The 16527-nt window shown below is 51.7% G+C and overlaps 1 protein-coding gene across 3 annotated transcripts in view; it reads right to left on the bottom strand.

Moving 5' to 3' along the window:
- Positions 1-12991, bottom strand: part of Pak4 (p21 (RAC1) activated kinase 4) — a 41287-nt gene extending 28296 nt beyond the window's left edge. Inside the window, exon 1 of one of the 3 annotated variants that reach the window (XM_087907222.1) lies at positions 12836-12991. The gene's annotated coding sequence lies outside the window, so the exon portion shown is untranslated. Of the gene's footprint in view, positions 1-11068; positions 11531-12835 lie in introns of those variants that run through there. The other 2 variants (XM_087907226.1, XM_087907225.1) reach the window with 2 other exon arrangements.
- Between the last annotated feature and the right edge of the window lie 3536 nt (positions 12992-16527).

The following is a 16527-nucleotide window of genomic DNA, read 5'->3' as shown; positions in this document are numbered from 1 at the left end:
CAGGCATGGCGGAGGGGGCTGCCAAGGCTCCATTTCACAGAGGAGGACCAGGAGGCACCAACCCCAAGTCACACAACATGCCTGTGGCAGGTCTGGGCCACTCACCTCACCTCCAGCAGTCTTTGGTTCTGTCACTCCACGATGTTTGTCTGTTTAACAGGACAGTCTCCCTACCACTCCAGCCTCCTTACTGAAGGTGCCGGAAGCACAGGCATGCACCATCATGGTTTTCTCTTTTTTTTTCTTTATAAATTTTTACCCTCAAAGTTAACTTGATAGACATGCAAACATTAAATCATTAAATCATTAAACCCAGATGTTCACCCACAGCAACAGCTTCCAAACTGTGCACTTGTGTGCACGCACACACAGACAGACACAGAGCTTTCTCCTCCCCACACACAATTCAAGTGCAGGGAAGGAAGGCTGCTGAAGAGGCCTTGGACCTAGTCTGGCTCAAACTGAACAGAACGTAAAATGACTTTAGGGTAACTGCAAAGTGTAAGGCTATTACGGAATTCCTGTAACAGACAAACTTGAGAGGTTTCTGACAATTGTACTGCTTAGACTTTGTTGGAGAAGGATCACTTGGGATGGGGCTACAGATGGCAGCTGCTGCCAGTGGCAACAGGCACCTGGGGTGGGTAGGAAGCAGTTCTAATGTCTGTGTGGACGGAACACAAAGATGTCCCTGTTGATGAAGGGGATGCCTAAATTATGGTGACTCTGTGGGAGCACCGCCCTCCCCAACTATACCAGTAACAATGGTGATCACGACTCTAATGACACAGCGCCAGTGGTTCCAGGCTGCACACCCGCTGACTCACTCAACCCTCAGCCACCCTGGCAGGGAGCCAGCCATCACCCCCCCCCCCCCAGCTCCAGATGTGGGAATTGGGACATCTGAGCTGAGACCTTACCCCGAAGAGCAAGCCCTCCTAGAGGAGCCTGGGGAGGCAGAGGTGGTGCAGCCACAGCTCGTGGGAAGTAAAATAACATAAGCTCTTCGATGTGATATTCACATCTTTAACACAAGCTCTTGCTGGCACTGAAGTTGGGTCAGCAGACAGTCCAAGTCCTAGCAGCCAGAACTGCCACTGGCAGTGGTGACCAGACATGGGTCCACAGAGCGGCTGAAGGCTTCAGGTGACACAATAACTCCAGGACAATGGACTCTCTGTTCTAGGAGTGAGGACAAGGTGGGAGGCAGGCCCAGTGATGGAAGAATGTTCTGGGCCTATGGAAGCCATATCCCCCACCCCAGCCTCCCAGAGACCTCTGCCAGGTATGAAGAAAGAAGACATGGGTAAGATAGGGGTAGGTCACAGAAATACGCACATGCATGCATGTGAGTGTGTGTGCAGGGTACTGCCCAGTCCTTTGCATGGCCCAGGGAGAGGTGGCTGTCACACCACCAGGCACAGAAACCTACCGCCTTTACTGCCCATCTGTGAATGTAACAGTCCTGCCTCCCCAGAGCGCTGTGACTTAATTACTTGGTCAGAGGCTTACAAAGGGCAGGAATGTCCCGACGCATCCTGAAGGTTAAGACAAGGGCCATTCTCCCCACTTCAGGCCACCAGAGGTACCTTGAAAAGCTCAACAGTGAGGGGTGGTGTGTCCAAGGGCATAGGCCTGGTGAGTCTTTCTGCTGATGAAATGGAACTAGTCAAGAACTCACCCAGGCCTGAGACCTCAGGCAGAGTGAGGCTGACAGTCGGGGTGGGGGGAGGGCAGGGCCAGTATCCAGAGGCCTTTCTCTAAGCTACCCTCCCCCAACCCAGGGCCACCAGAGGTCTGGGGCCTGTTGAGGAATGCAAGGAATGAAATCATGCCTGGTGCAGCTATCTCTGGGTCCCTCCCCCTCCAGACACTTCCAGTGATGGGGTCCTGCCAGCAGCCTCTCCTGAGAAAGCCTAGGCCATCACCCAGTGACCCTGCTGAGCCTCCTCCCACTACCAGCCCTCTCCTCAGCTCCAGAAGCCCTTGTGCCCTCAGGGCCCCCATCTATAGGGCCCAGTCCCCCACCCCACACACACCCGGCAGCCCCTCTGCCCCTCTGGGCCCTTATTCCTGTGTACACTGGGCAGCTGGAACCAGCCAGGAGCTGCAGGGTTGACGCCCAGCTGGGCAGCCAGCACCTGCAAAGTCTTTCTAGGCACCCTGACTTCTAAGGCAGGAACCCCAGAATGAGTAAAGTGAGACCACGAAGCAGATGCTAGCTAGAGAAGGGGACACTGGGACAGCGGCTCCTGCTGACACAGGAGATACAGGGTATCCCCAAATCCTACTGAGCCTACCAAGGGCCTCCAGATTCCCTTCCACCACACTCTGGGGAGACCCCAGCAGAGTCTTCCACATTCCTCAGTCTGCTCCCTGATAATTAAACAGTAAGCTGATTAGTCAAGGAAAACCTTTAATTAGCCCCTGAAACTGTTCAGGAAAATTACAGCCTCTCTGGGCACCCTCCCCGTCCTCTGCAGGGACCACAATGGTGCCACAGAAACAAGCAAGGAATGGGGGAGGTCTTCGCCTGCAAAGTGAAGCCTGGGGAGCCAGGTGTCTTATGAGAGTGAAGGGGAGAGACCTCTGCTCTGTCATAAAGTAGCTGGAATAAGTCCACAGGAGGCAGACAAGACCCCTGTGGGAAAGCATGACACTGTTCTGAGGGCCATGAGAAAAGACATAAATAGACACATTGTAATGATCTGTTCTGTCCCTTTAAGAGACAAACCACGCCCACTCTCTCCCCTGTCTGCTGAGACAGGCAGATCTTCCTTCCTACTTGCAGCCTGAGTCCCTTCCTTTTCCCATCTCCCTCTCGAAGAGACAACTTCCGTCTCTCCCTTCCTCTCTCTCTCTCTCTCTCTCTCCCCACCCCTCTGCTTTTCTCCCCTTCTCACTTTCCTTTCTCCTCCATAACCCACTACATAAATATCCAACCTCATTCTGCATGGCATACCTATCCATGTCTCTGTCTCTCGCCAGCCACATGGCTCCCTGCCTGGAACCAGCTGCCTTCGGAGACCTGTGGCGTGGTCTTGTGGCATGCCCATCTGTCTGTCTCTCCTCATGGTCTCATGCATCTGGACTGACTGCTCTCAGGACCCCCTGTTCTCTGCCTTACAGCCACATGGCCCCTCTTGCTGCCACTTGGGGATCCACAGCATTTCTAATTAATCCATTACACACACCACATTCCATTCATAGATTGGGAGGCTGGGGGGTGGGCAGGCGAGATGGTTCAATGGGTACCAACCTGAGTCCAATCCCCAGAACCCACATAAACATGGAAGACAGTGTCACAATGACGTCCTCTGGCCCCCACAAGCACAGCACACTAACTCAGAAATGAGAATTAAAACCGGCAAACAGCCTGAGGGCAGAATGAGCAGGTGATCTGACTAGGCCTTTGGGTTTTGAAGACCATTGAGAAGCTGCCCTGCAAGATGACTGCCAGGGAGATGAGATGCCAATCAAATGGGAGGAGACACCAGGATCATCTTAGCACTAGGCTGTGGCTGCACCAAAGACCCCCACAGGTGCCAGGTTCATATTCTCTTCTGGAAAATGGGTCAGATGGGTGTGGTATCCCCAGGATTCCCCGGGAAGGCCTGGGTTACAGTACAGGAGCCCTGCGCAGGGCATGCACCATCGCCTAGTTTCCCTTATTAAAGACCTAAAGAGAATGGGTATCCTTATATGAACTTCCTAGCCAGAGGTTGGGTCAGGCCTTCTGCCCCAAGCAGGGCAGCCCCAGGGGGTTGAGACCAAGAGAAAGAGACTCCAAACGAGCAGCCTCAGCAGCCTCAGTCTGTAACCTCCTCTGGAGGTCACATCGGGCCTGCTCACACTTGCTCCAGAAAGATAAACAGTCCATTTGTATGTATGTGACAGGCACTGGGAGGAGCTGGTGTGGGGTAAAGGGAAACTTAAGGAGCGCAGTGTAAACAGGAGTCTACGCGACAGGAGTATACGCACTAAGGTATGGGAAGTCCGGAGTGACTACCAGGATTTAAATGCGGCCTTACTTGGGACCTGACCCCCAAGCCTTTTGATTCCTCAAAGGCTCCCTTATACTCTCCCAAAGGACATCCACAGGAGCTAGGCTAGGGCCAGAGGGTTCTCTAGGCAGCATGCCCACAATGCCTCCCTACTTGGGTCCCCCAGTACACACTCTGGCAACGACTCTGTCAGTCCACCAACCTTTACAACCACTGTATACAAACCAGAAAGAACAGAGAAGGGACAAGGTGACAGCATTGCTCTTCCACCCCAGCCTACCACTGTGAATCTGGCTAAGGTGGGGAGGGAAGCACCATAAACCAGCAGGGGCCAGGTCACAAGGGATCTAAACAGCTGCAGGGGTAGTCCAGAGACAAGCGTGCAGTTCCCAGCTTGTGTGCGGGTGCCACTGTAGACTTTGAAGTCAGCAGTCTCCCAAAGTGGGAACGAGATGGCCAGGACTCTTAGAGCACTTAGGACACAGGCTCTGAAGCAGGACTTAGCCTGAGAAGAGTAAGAGTGGCCTGAGGTGAAGGCTGGGTATCCAAGGGCCTTGTAAGGAGACTGGAACCACAGGGAGGGTCCTCACCAGGGCTTCTGGCTGTGCTGAGACAGACTAAGGAGACTGTGGGAAAGAAGGACTGAAAAGTCTGTGGCATGGGCTGGGAGGAAGGCAAGGACGCAGTCTGCAAAAGGAAGAAATAAATGTGTCAGGCGCCAGGTTATACTGGGAAAGTCGTGGAGAAGGAAGGAAGCAGTGAGGACCAAGGGCTGCAAGCCAAGGGAGACCATTACTCCAGTCCGTCCCAGGAACAGGCAGGTTGGAAGGCAGCCTGCTTTCAGTCACTTGTCACAGAGTCATTCTCTGGTCAAGGTTTGTGTCCCTAAGTTCGACTGAGCCTGACTTTTGGGCCCTGGCACAGGCCTTCTCTCTTATTTCTAGAGGGCCTAAGAATTAGAATTTACAGAAACACAGGTGAAGAAGTGCTATCACAGTTTCTTGGCACTGAGACAGGAGAAATGCCACAAGTCTCAGGCCAGTCTGGGCTACACTGTCAGACCTGTCTCAAAATACACAAACCAATAAATAAATAAAACAAACAAAACTAGCCCAAGATCAAACAGAAAGGCTGACAGTACCAAGTGTTGTCAAGGGTCCAAGGATGTAGGGCCCAAGGGTGACATGGAGCGAGGCAAGCTCTCACCACCATCAGCTTCTCTTGATGATGAGGACACCCTGCCCTCCACTCCTGGGAGTGGCCTGTAGGAAAGGGCATGGATGGCAAGGGACATGGGAGCCCCTGGGAAGAGAGCATCCCTCAGCACAGCAGGGGCTCAGAAACAGATGGGGTGCATCAATGGGAGGAAGGAAGTATTGATGGACAGTCAAGCAGATCTATCGCACAGAGCTGAGGGGAAGAAGCGGGGTACAAAGACAAGCCAATGGGAGATTCCATGTCAGCCTAACAGCAGCTAAGATGGTGCTGATTCACGAGCGGTAAATCAGTCAGGAAGAACAAACACACCATGGCTAGCAAGGATGAGGTAGATCCCATGGAGGGCATGATCCCAGGGGAGATGAGTGGGCTCCAGGGTGCTGTGTCTTCTGTCTATCTCCCCTGAGATGGGGCCAAGCACGTAGAGCCATCTTAAGATGCCTGGTTCAGATAACTGTATTCTAGGCACTGTTCTAATTTTGACAATTAGTAACAAGCCTTTAAAAGGCAACAGAACTGGGGCTTGGAGAACTAGCTCAATGGAAAAAAGCACGAGAACTCAAGTCCTGGTTGCATAAACCTATAGCCCCACAGGTGGATACAGGAGGCTCCTGGGAGCCTTCCGGCAGAAAAGGCAAGTTTTTACCCTGTGAGAGACCCTTTCTTAAGGCAGGGGACAGAGCTCAATAGAGGCAGACAACTGAGGTCCCATGCTGGTTTCTGCATAGAACATGAACATAAAAAGCAGTAGAGTTGGGAGCGTGGCTATGGGATGGAGCCCTTACCTAGACTCCATCAGTGTACTGGAGTGTGGCTCAGAGGTGAATTCTCACCTCCTATGTACACAGGCCCTGGCTTTAATCCCTAGCAACACACATACACATGCATACACATACGCACACAGTACGATCATAAATGCTGTATGTGGACACAGCATTTCAGTTGAATAACCTCGGAGGGGGCCACTGTGGAGATTTGTGGGGAAAGAAAGGCAGGCTGTGGAGACCTGTGGGTAGCAGGGCGGGAGGGGTCCCTCACGAGAGGAACAAAGCTGCCTTAAGGTGGAGTCGCCAGCTCAGGGTGAGTGTGGAGAAGTCTTCAGTGTCCTATTTCTTCCCCTGTCCAACCTGACTGCTAATAGTGGGGACAGATAAGAGGGCAAGCCTTGGTCCTGTCCACTCTACCCTGTGGGAGTGGGAATCTGGAAAACTGCACAATGGGGCTTTATCAGTGCCCAGGGCAGGGAGGGCGGGGCATCCTCTCCTGAGAGGCCCCACCTGTCTATGTCCCTTTGGAGCTCCCCAGCAGCCTGGAATGAAAACACCACCTTGGAAGTGGTCAAAGTGCTAGCCAGTTAGCAGCAGCTTTCCAGAGTCTAAACCCCAGCCCTGCTTACTGTGGCCAGCTGCCCTGCCTGGTCAGCCTTCCAAGCTCTTAATTTCCTGCCCTGCAAACGGAGATATGCGACACTTGCATTGATGGCAGAAGCCAGCAAGTTCAAGGACCGTAAGTTCAGGCCATACTAAGAATGGGGCCTGGTGGCTCACACCAGCAAACCCAGCAGTAGGGATGACAGGACAAGAAAACCACTAGTTCAAGGTCAGCCTGAGCTACACAGTGAGTTGCAGGTCAACCTCGGCTACATTGTGAGACCTTTTCTCAAATGGACAAACAAACACAGGAAACACGAAGATAGATTAAACAAGCAGAGAAACGCTGAGTATTCAGTCAATAGCTTTTGCTACTACGTTCTGCCTGTGGAACATGCACTGCTGTCCCCAAAACAACCCTTTGAGGAAGTAGCATCACATTATGTCTTTGAAGATAAAGTCTATGAAGCCCATGCTGGTCCTGAACTCAGTCCCCCCGCTTCCCCCTAAATGCTGGGATCACAGGCACATGCCACCACACCCAGCCAGGAGGCATCATCATTATCCCCATTTCACAGATCCTGGTGGGCAGGAGCCAGTCACACATCAGTGAGTAGGGACAAAGTTGCCTTGAGAGCAGAGGACCAGGAGACAAGTCCCAGATCTATTACCAGCTTGCTAGAGGACTGTGTCCCAAGCCTCTTTTAGAAAAAGGGAAGTGATCAGGTACAGCAGCACCCAGAAAAGGACACCGAGGGGCCTCTCAACAACACACTCATTTAAAGAACTTAGAACAGTGAGGCCCTCAGTCACAACCCAGGGATCCACAAAGTGCCAGACAAGATCCAGCTAGAAGCAGCAAGAATGTGGGGTCTTGAGATCCTGGGGGTGACAGCACCTACCTGGCAGCAGAGCACGCTGGCAGAGCTCCGGGTGCACAGCTCTGACCCTCACACTCCGATCTAGGAGCCCACACTAGCACAGCCATGTTCAGTTGTCAGCGCTGTCTGCAGCACAGAAAGGGCAGGAGCACGCGAGCCATGGGACACTCAAGGATGTGCTCTGTTGTGATCAATTGCTTGGGAGGCAAAGTGCAAAATGCAAGCTAGGTGTGACGGCACTCACTCGGGGTTGAGGCAGGAGGATTGAATGACACAAACATGGTGATCTGCCCCATCTGAGTGAGAGCAAAGGGAAGGGCATGCTTGCAGGAGCGGGAGAATGACTGACCCGGGAAACGACTAACAATGTGCCTTCGTAAAAGGAAAATGCAGGAAGAGAAATGAGGTCAGTGACAGATGGCTTCAGGGTCCTTGTGGCACATGTGCTGGGGTGGTGGAGGAGGATATGGGGTGGGAGGGGCTGAGCACTGCAGCTGTCTTCAGGTAAGGCTGGGGATAGAGCACCAGGAGATACATCTGGAAAGGCCATCAAGTTAGAACTTATGGAGGACTCAGCAGGCTCTGAGCTGAGGACACTTTGCAACAGGAGTCCCTCAAATCTGCCTTGGGTTTGGCAGGCAGGGAACTGAAATCACCCCATTTCACCAGGAAGAGGCTAACTCTTCCCCAGAGGATCCCAGCGAGAGGGACTGGCCAAGAGATATGCCAGTACTGAATATCAGTCAAGGGAGTCCCCACTGCCCCTGGACTGCTGGCAAGAACGAGCTGCAATGAGCTGTGGCTTCTGTTATATCTGTCACTGTGTGCTCCCCTGGGATCGGGGGAGTTCCCCTTCTGGCCTTCCTTAGCACACCCCCAAATCTTCCTGTGGGCCCAGGCGTCCAGTAGACAATAAGCTTCAGCCCCGGATGAGTGAGGGGGGCAGTCCATTTCCCTGGCCGTGACTTGGAAAGGGACAGCTTCCTACTGGCAGCATCTGTGGCCACCAGTCTCAGAGGGAGATGCAAGAAACAGCTGCTAGGGACACCCCTGACCGGCGTCTGGCCAGGAAGTCTACATCATAAGCCACAGGCCAAGAAAGGGTGCAAGGTAGTACAAAAGGAAGAGTGGAGTCGTGGGGGTGCCAGCGGGGACACAAACTCAGCATGCACCACTCCTCACATCCAATGGGTCCCCAGGGAACTGGGTGAAGCCCATGGTGATAGAAATGGCCACTATCCAATCAAAGCTACTCTCAATCAGTGATTCCTAGAGCCCTGAACCAGGTTTCGAATCCTGCCCCTCTGTCCTGACACTTGCGTGCTAGGTACCTTAGATGTGCCTCCTACCTCCTATCTCTGGGTCTGTTTTCTCAGGTCTAAAGCTGCAGGATCTACCTTCTAGATTGTTACAAAGATCATGTGAGTTAATAGGGGAAGAATTCACACAGGACCCTCCTTCCACTTCTCTCACAATCCATCCCTCTGATAACACACTGGGCTACCTCATGCTTCTGGTCCTCTGATCCCATCTCCTGAGGTTACAGGCCTGCACCGTCAAGTCTGGTTTTATGTGACACTAGAATGGAACCCAGGAACTCACCACGCTAGACAAGCACTCTATCAGCTGAGCCACATCCCCAGCCAGCCAAAGCAAGCTTTATAATGGGAGAACGATGCCACCCAAGCTGTCCCCGTGATGCTCTGGAAGCCATGCTCCAGAACCTGTCCCAGCCCTGCAGCACTTGCCCTGCACGCCTGGACCAACTCCATCTGCTCAGCTCCACGATCCCAGGCTCTCAGACCCCAGGGCCTGGCCACCTTCTGGATATACCGCCTTCTGTTTTCCTACTCTCTGCTCAATGCCGGTTCATTCCTTCTCAACCAGAAGTCTTTCTCCAGAAAGCCCTCCCCTCACTGCCTGAACCACCCACTCAGACCCCTCTGATCTGGGTGTCACTATTCGGGGACAAATCTGCCAGGCTCCTCATACAGAGTAACTAGGCTCATCCCCCTCCCAAGTCCAGGCCATTTCCCAAATGTCTAGCCTGGGAGGTATGCCGAAGGGAAGAGGGGCCAAAGCTGTGGCCAATGTCATATATGCCCTAGTGAGAAACGGCCAAAACCCCTGAAACCTGCCCTCTGTCTTTAACATGAGACTGGATGAGCATCAGGTACAGAAGTCACACAGGCTGACTCCTCAGTGGTCTCCACTGCCTGGAGTAACGGGGAATCGTCATTCCAGCCTGAGGAAAGCATTCCAGCCAGAGCCACAACCGTCACAGCAGAACAAGAGAATCACTGTGCACTGCCGGGAAGCACATAGCACAACCCTCTAGGAAAGCAATTTCCCAGCATCAGGGCCAAGTGTGATCTCCACCACGAGGTGTTAAGGCCAGGCACACTGCGGCCATGGAACACAAGGAAACATTCTAGAATATTCATTACAGCACAGTGACAGCTCCAGCAAGGAACTGACCACATGACTACCAAAATGTAAAAGGATGACTCCTAGGTGACCTATCATGAGACAAGTTGCCCATCCAAGGCCTTTACAGTGCAGAATGCACTACGGCGTGTTCAGATGGCACTGTATCTGTGCACTGTGGCACAGAGGATGTGAGCCACCCAGGGGCTTCCAAAGGACTGCGGCCACCTCAGCCCAACCTAGGGAGGTCAGATGTGGCTCTGTGGAGTGGGCTGATCAGGTGGTGCTGACTTGTCTAGGGAAAGAACGATCAACTATTAGCCTACCGTCTTCTCAGCAGTGAGGGTGGCTCTGCTGATCAAGTTCCCCAGAGAAGCTAGGCTGGGAGAGAGGGGAGATGTGCTAGGTAGATGGCATCATGGTTGTCCTGTGGCCTGACGGGGATGGCTGGGGGACCCCTAACACTGAAAGCTCTGCTTTTCTTGCTAGCCTACCATAGAGCATAAGGAACAAAACTCGTCAAAATAAAAACACTCACTCAAGACCCCAAACTGAGCTGGGCAGTGATGGTGCATGCCTTTAATCCCATAACTCTGGCAGGAGGATCTCTGTGAGTTCAAGTCCAGTCTGGTCTACAAAGTGAGTTCAAGGACAGTTGGGGCTTCATGAAGAAACTCTGTCTCAAAAAACTTAGAAAAACAAAAACAAAAAACCCCAAAAAACAAAAAAAAAAAAACCAAACTGGTCAGAGACAAGGCAGGGGCCTGAATCTGGGCCTCCAATGACACAGTCCCTCATCTCACCTGCCACAGCAAGGCTGGGAGGTTGGGCAGCCTCGCGGATCTGATGCCGACAGCATGCCAGCTCCCCGACACTGCCGTAGCAGTTTGGGGTTGGCTGGCTGTGGGGAAAGTCCGGAGATAGTGGTAAGACTATGGCTTCTACAGTGTACCAGGCTACCCGGTGCCGACTGTATGCCAAATCAGGCCAAGCCCTCCACACCCAGCACTCATTAAGCCCACTCTGCAGAGAAAACTGGGGTATTTCTAAGTGACCCTTCTCAGGTTAAACTTCTGGGTCTGTTCCCACACACACACACTAGCCCAGGAGGGCTTATGCACATAGCGCTGTTTCTGACCTTGTGTCCCTTCCTGTCTCTCTTACTCACCTTGCAGAGCTTCCTCAGGGACCTTTCAAGGACAGGAACCCCAGACTGTTGGCACTCTCCCTATCTTACTTCATTTACAGAGCTGAGGCTCAATGTCCCTGGCTGAGGTCTGATCCCAGCCTGCTCCCACGGCAGAGACTGAGCGGGCCCTGTGGGTAGGGCTGTGTGGCTCTTGCCCTCCTGCTGATAGTCCCAGAAGCCAGCACAGTGCCTAACAGTCCCCACCAGGGTACTTGGCAGCCAGCTGGTGTTGCAGGAGCACCGGGAACCAGCAGGAATGCTCATGCCCTCAGGAACCAGGAAGAGGCAGAATGGGCTCTCTCACCGAGGGAGAAAGAAAGTAAAGCCAAGAGCTGCCCAGAGCTGGCCAAGTGTGAGTGACCAAAGTAGGAAAATGACTGGCTAGGACAGGAGGTCAGAGCCCAGGAGGAGGACCAAGTCTCAAACTGAAGAGTTTGGGAGCCACGGACCAGCAGCAGTTTAAAGGGTGGGATCCATTTAAGACCACAGGAAGAGCAAGGCCGGTTAAGAGGGAACTCCTAAGGTCACACCCACCCAACCAGTGTCTCACTGGACTCTGGGCCACCCACCAACATGCCACTCCCATAGGCCCTGTGGAACCTCCCCTCCCAGGTCACACCCTCCCAAGGAGGCTAAACAGACACTCCGTTCCCACCCAGGGAGTGGCTTGGCTGTCTGCTTCCAGGAACAGACCTCCTAGGAAGTGGACAGTGTGGCAGGTAGGGGCAGAAGCTTTGGTCAGCTTCTACCCCGTAGCAAAGCTTTCCTGGCGTTAGTTTTCCTGTCAGGGAAATAGGGGTGTCCTTTAATCCTCAACTCCACCTCACAAGAGGAGGAATGAAAGAAGGCCAGGCGTACCCAGTGCGCTCTCGCGTTAAACATTAACTGGCACCAAGACTCTTTCTTTGAAAGGCAGCAGGCCACAGCAGCACTCGGGGCCGCCGCTCCGGAGCTGGAATCCCAGCTGCTCACCTTACTCATTAGCTGACCTGGGCAAATCACTTAGCGTCTTAATAACAGCTTCGGCCCCAGCCATGCAGTAGTGAGGGCTAAATGAGTACCTATGCAGAGCGGTCGCGCCGAGAGGGGAGCCTAGCCCATCATCAGCGTGTTCCCGATGTTTGGCCTTCATTATTTGTGGGAGGGGGCTCCCTTTCTACTCCCACCACCAGGATGCACTTTTGAAGGCTGTTGGATGCCCCGGCCCCCTCCCCGCTGAACGCGCCCCGCTTGGGTGGGATTTTAGCTTATGACCCTAGCCACCAGATGTTTATCTCTGTACACTCTACCTACGCCCTGTCTCATATACCCCCAAACTTAAAACTCATTCACCTACTCCGCGGGTTGAGACTTTTAAATCGCCAACCAGACCGTCGCACCTTTCTCTTGGCTGTGACCTCTAATCCTTACAGCCACACCCTCTTCTTAAATTACTTTGAGTGCCCCCTTTTATGAGACCTGTTCCGAACCCCTCCTACACGCCCCCACTTAGTGTTTCAAACTTTGCACAAATTTCCAAACACGGCCACGCCCCCTCCGCCGGTCGAGCCTCTCACCGCGACAGCCCCCCTCCCCCTCCCTCATTGCCCGCGACCCTCTTCCTAGCGACCCTTCCACCGAGAGTGAACTTTGACCCCTCCGGCCCCGCCCCCCACAGCCGCTCTCGCACAGCGCGTGCCCGGACCACCCCACCCCACCCCCAGACCCCTAACCACAAGCTTCCTGCACGGTAACCCCCTAACCTACCGGCTTGGCGCCGCGGTCGCTCGCGGCCTAGCTACCCGGCCCGGAACTCAGGGCTCGCGCACCGCCTTCAGCTGTCTCGCGCCGCCGCCGCCGCCGCGGCTACTGCCGCCGCCATGTTGAAACCCCAACGAACATCCGGGGCCTCCCCTACTCCTCGCCGCCCACTAGTCCCCATAGCAACGGAGCTGGCCGGGTGGTGGGTAGTGCCTATTCGGGGGCGGGGCTATGCGGCAGGCAGGGCTCCCTGCAGCCGCTGATTGGTGAAGATTGTCCAATCGGAGACCTCAGGAAAAGAATGCGGAGCCGAGATTGGAAAATTTGGAAAAGTTGCGGGGGACGCTGAATCCCCGCCCACTCTGGTTCTTAAAGGGGAAATGACAGCTTTCTTGTCACAGAGATTCCTATCGGCTCCCAAAGAAGTAAAGACGGTGAAAGATTGTAACATAATGGCCAGAAACAGTTCTTACGCACCTTTAATACCTGTGTTAGCACGCGACTGGTTCTGGAATAAGTTGGATATCCCAATCCTGTTGATTTAATTCCCATTTTACAGGTAAAGAAGCAGGTTTAAAGGATGGTACTTGGTTAATGACCTCAGGAAACACGTAGTAAGTTTTGAATGCAGTGACGGCAGAACCTGGGAATCTGACACTACTTGATCTTTTTTTAATTTTCTTTTTAAAAATAATCTTTTGTTATTTTAACATACCAATCCCAGTTCCCCCTTCCTCCTGACTACATGATCTTAATCTTTTAAATAAGTTTGGGTTTGTTTGTTTGTTTTGTTTTGTTTTTGTTTTGATAATTCGTCTCAGATGTGTGAGATGCCTTAGTGGGTAAGATATGCTTACTGCCAAGACTTGAGTTCAATCTCCTGGGCCCACATGGTGGAAGGAGAGAAATGACTCCCACTAGTTCCTCTCTGACCTCCACAAGTGAGCCATAGGCATAAATTAATTAAATAAATAAATGTAATTAAAATTTTAAATTGGTCAATATGGAAAACACTAGGGAAAAGAGACCCATAACCAAATACACCCTTCTGTGGTCTTACTGAAAAATAGAGATGGCTTTCTCACCTGGAGGTTTTTGAGGGTCTTGTTTGTTTTTTTGGGTACTAGGCATTGAACCTAGGCCTGTATAGTGAGAGGCAAGCCTAATAGGTAAGTCACCAGCCCTAGGAGTTCTAGGCAAGTGCTTTACTGCTGAGCCACTTGGGAGTCTGAGATCAGACCTAGCTTTCTCTGCTTCTTGTATTGGCTTTTCCCTCTGTCTGGAAGAGTCTCTTCTTCAAGGTATCCTCCTGCCTCCCACTCCTTCAGGGTGTCTTCTCAGGAGGCCCGGTACCCCACCTTGTGCTACTAAACCCTTTGTCTGCTTCAGCTTATTTTCCTTGGCTGACTCTGGTTTTGTTTGGCCAGCCAGCTTTGGTTTCATGAGACAGGTCTTCAATTTGTAACCCAGGCTGACCTTGAATCCGTCTTTGCTAACCTCGTGGCTACATTCCCAGTGCCTTGTTTTATTGGCATGTGAGTACTCAGTACTATTTGCTGAAGCGATGGTTGAATAAGGGGCAATTCTCCCCTCTAAAGATTCAGTGTGTGCTTATTGCTGCTCTGTGCACCGTGCACGCCAGACACAGAGCAGGCATTTTGTGTATATCTGTGGAAACTATGAATGACAGGCTGCTGCTGAGGGATTCTCTGTCGACCTGTTTTTCTCTCCCTTTCTCTCCGGTTATTTCAGGTTGAACTCAGGGTCTCTGATGCACTTAAGGAGTGCTCTACCACCGAAATGGCAGGCATGTGTCACTATGCCTGGAAGGATGAACAGAATATTATATCTTTTTAAAATTTATTTATTTTATTTATTTTAGCTCTGCATGGTGGAGCACACCTTTAATCCCAGCACTCAGGAGGCAGAGGTCGGTGGATCTCAGTGAGGGAGGCCAGCCTGGTCTACAAAGCAAGTTCCAGGACAGTTAGGGCTACACAGAGAAACCCTGTCTCAAAAAAAAAAAAACCAAACAAACAAAAAAAGAAAACCACAACTTTTTTTAACTACCTCCTCTGTGTGTGTGTGTGTGTGTGTGTACATGTGGCACACATGTGCATGCAGTGTCCTTAGAGTCCTGAAGAGGGCCCCAGAAATACCTTTAAAACAAGGCATGTATATCAGCAGTGACACTCCCTGTCACTGAATATCTTCAAGAAGATTCATTTTAGGGCTGTCTATTGATGAACTTTAAGTTTCTTAAACACATTTTCTTGTTGAGCTTCCACACTATGGTAAATATTTCGCTTTTATAAACCACCATCCGCACCACCAAGTAGTGGCACAAGCCTTTAATTTTTTTTCTCCTTTTTGGTTTTGTCTATGCTGGGATTAAAGGCGTGCGCCACCAGCCCCGCTATCCCAAGCATTATTATACACCGGGAGTTTTATGCTGAAATGGAATTGCTGGTCTCTAGATCACTCACTGACTGCTCTCTGTTGCCTCCCCATGGTCGGGGTGCACATTACAAGACCGTAAGAAGAATTCACGCTCCATCCCACATTCAAAGTATCCTCTACAACGGTCCCTCCCGCCACTCCTTTTTGTTGTTTTCCCTCCTTTTCACATTTGTTTGTTCGTTTCACTTGTGTACGAATGTGAACCAGATCAAAGAGGATGTTCCCCCCCCTTCCACCATGTGATTCCTGGGGTCGAATTCAGGCCATCGGGCTTGGTGGTAAGCTATCTTGCCCACCGAGCTGCCTCCGCAGCCCTCTCGGGATTTTAACTGAGCTCTGACATCAAAGGCCACGTTCTTAAACACTGCTCACACTGGCTCCGTAAATATATCCACCAAGTCCTCGCTGTGGGCCAGTCACGTTGAACATTGGTAACGCCAACGTTGACGGAGCGTGCTATGCAGCAGTCCCAGTATTAAGCATGTAACAAACACTCCTTAAATTTTGCGGTCGGGCTCTCCCAGGAAGATGTAAAATTAACATCTGCTTCCACGCAGGAATGGTGCGTGCCGATAGCACACAAGTTTATTAGGGTTATTTATGGGGCGGTAGAGAGCTACAAATGACTGCACACCCCTTCAAATCAACCCCCTCCAACTCATCCGATTTCCTATCCCATTTTATGGTGCTCTAGGGTTACCCCAAAATGGTACAAACCAGGGCTTAGATCGCCATCTAGTGTTATAAAAGCTAATTACAGACCTGGGTGTTTTGTGATTATTTCTTGATCCTTCGGGAAGGATGCTGCCGTAGCTGTCAGCAAACGCTGTTTGAGCCTGGGAAGGGTCACTTGTCTTGCTGCAGTCTGGCATGGAGACCAGCTAACAGGTGGTTTGCAAGACTATTATTCTAGATAAGATTGGGAGGGTTGGTGTCACTGAAATCCTCACAAAAATCTGTATGCACTATTGGTTATTCCCATTCAAAAGATGTGCAAAAGAGGCACAGAGAAGGTAAGTAGCTTCTCCAAAATCACACAAGCAGGCTGACTTCAGGGGCTGGACTTCTTTTTTTTTTCCCTGAGAAAAATAGCATGAATAAGATTTAAAAACACAAAATAAAATGATGAATACTAGAAAATATTTTATGTGCCATAAAATACTCCCACCTGGTGATGAAAAGATCGTATAGGGTTGAAGAAACAGGCTATCTGGAGAGCCCCTGCCTAGAATCCCACA

This window comes from Myodes glareolus, chromosome 1, assembly GCF_982192425.1.
Source record: "Myodes glareolus chromosome 1, mMyoGla1.1, whole genome shotgun sequence".
Taxonomy (NCBI): domain Eukaryota; kingdom Metazoa; phylum Chordata; class Mammalia; order Rodentia; family Cricetidae; genus Myodes; species Myodes glareolus.
This window is presented reverse-complemented; position numbering and strand designations above follow the sequence as displayed.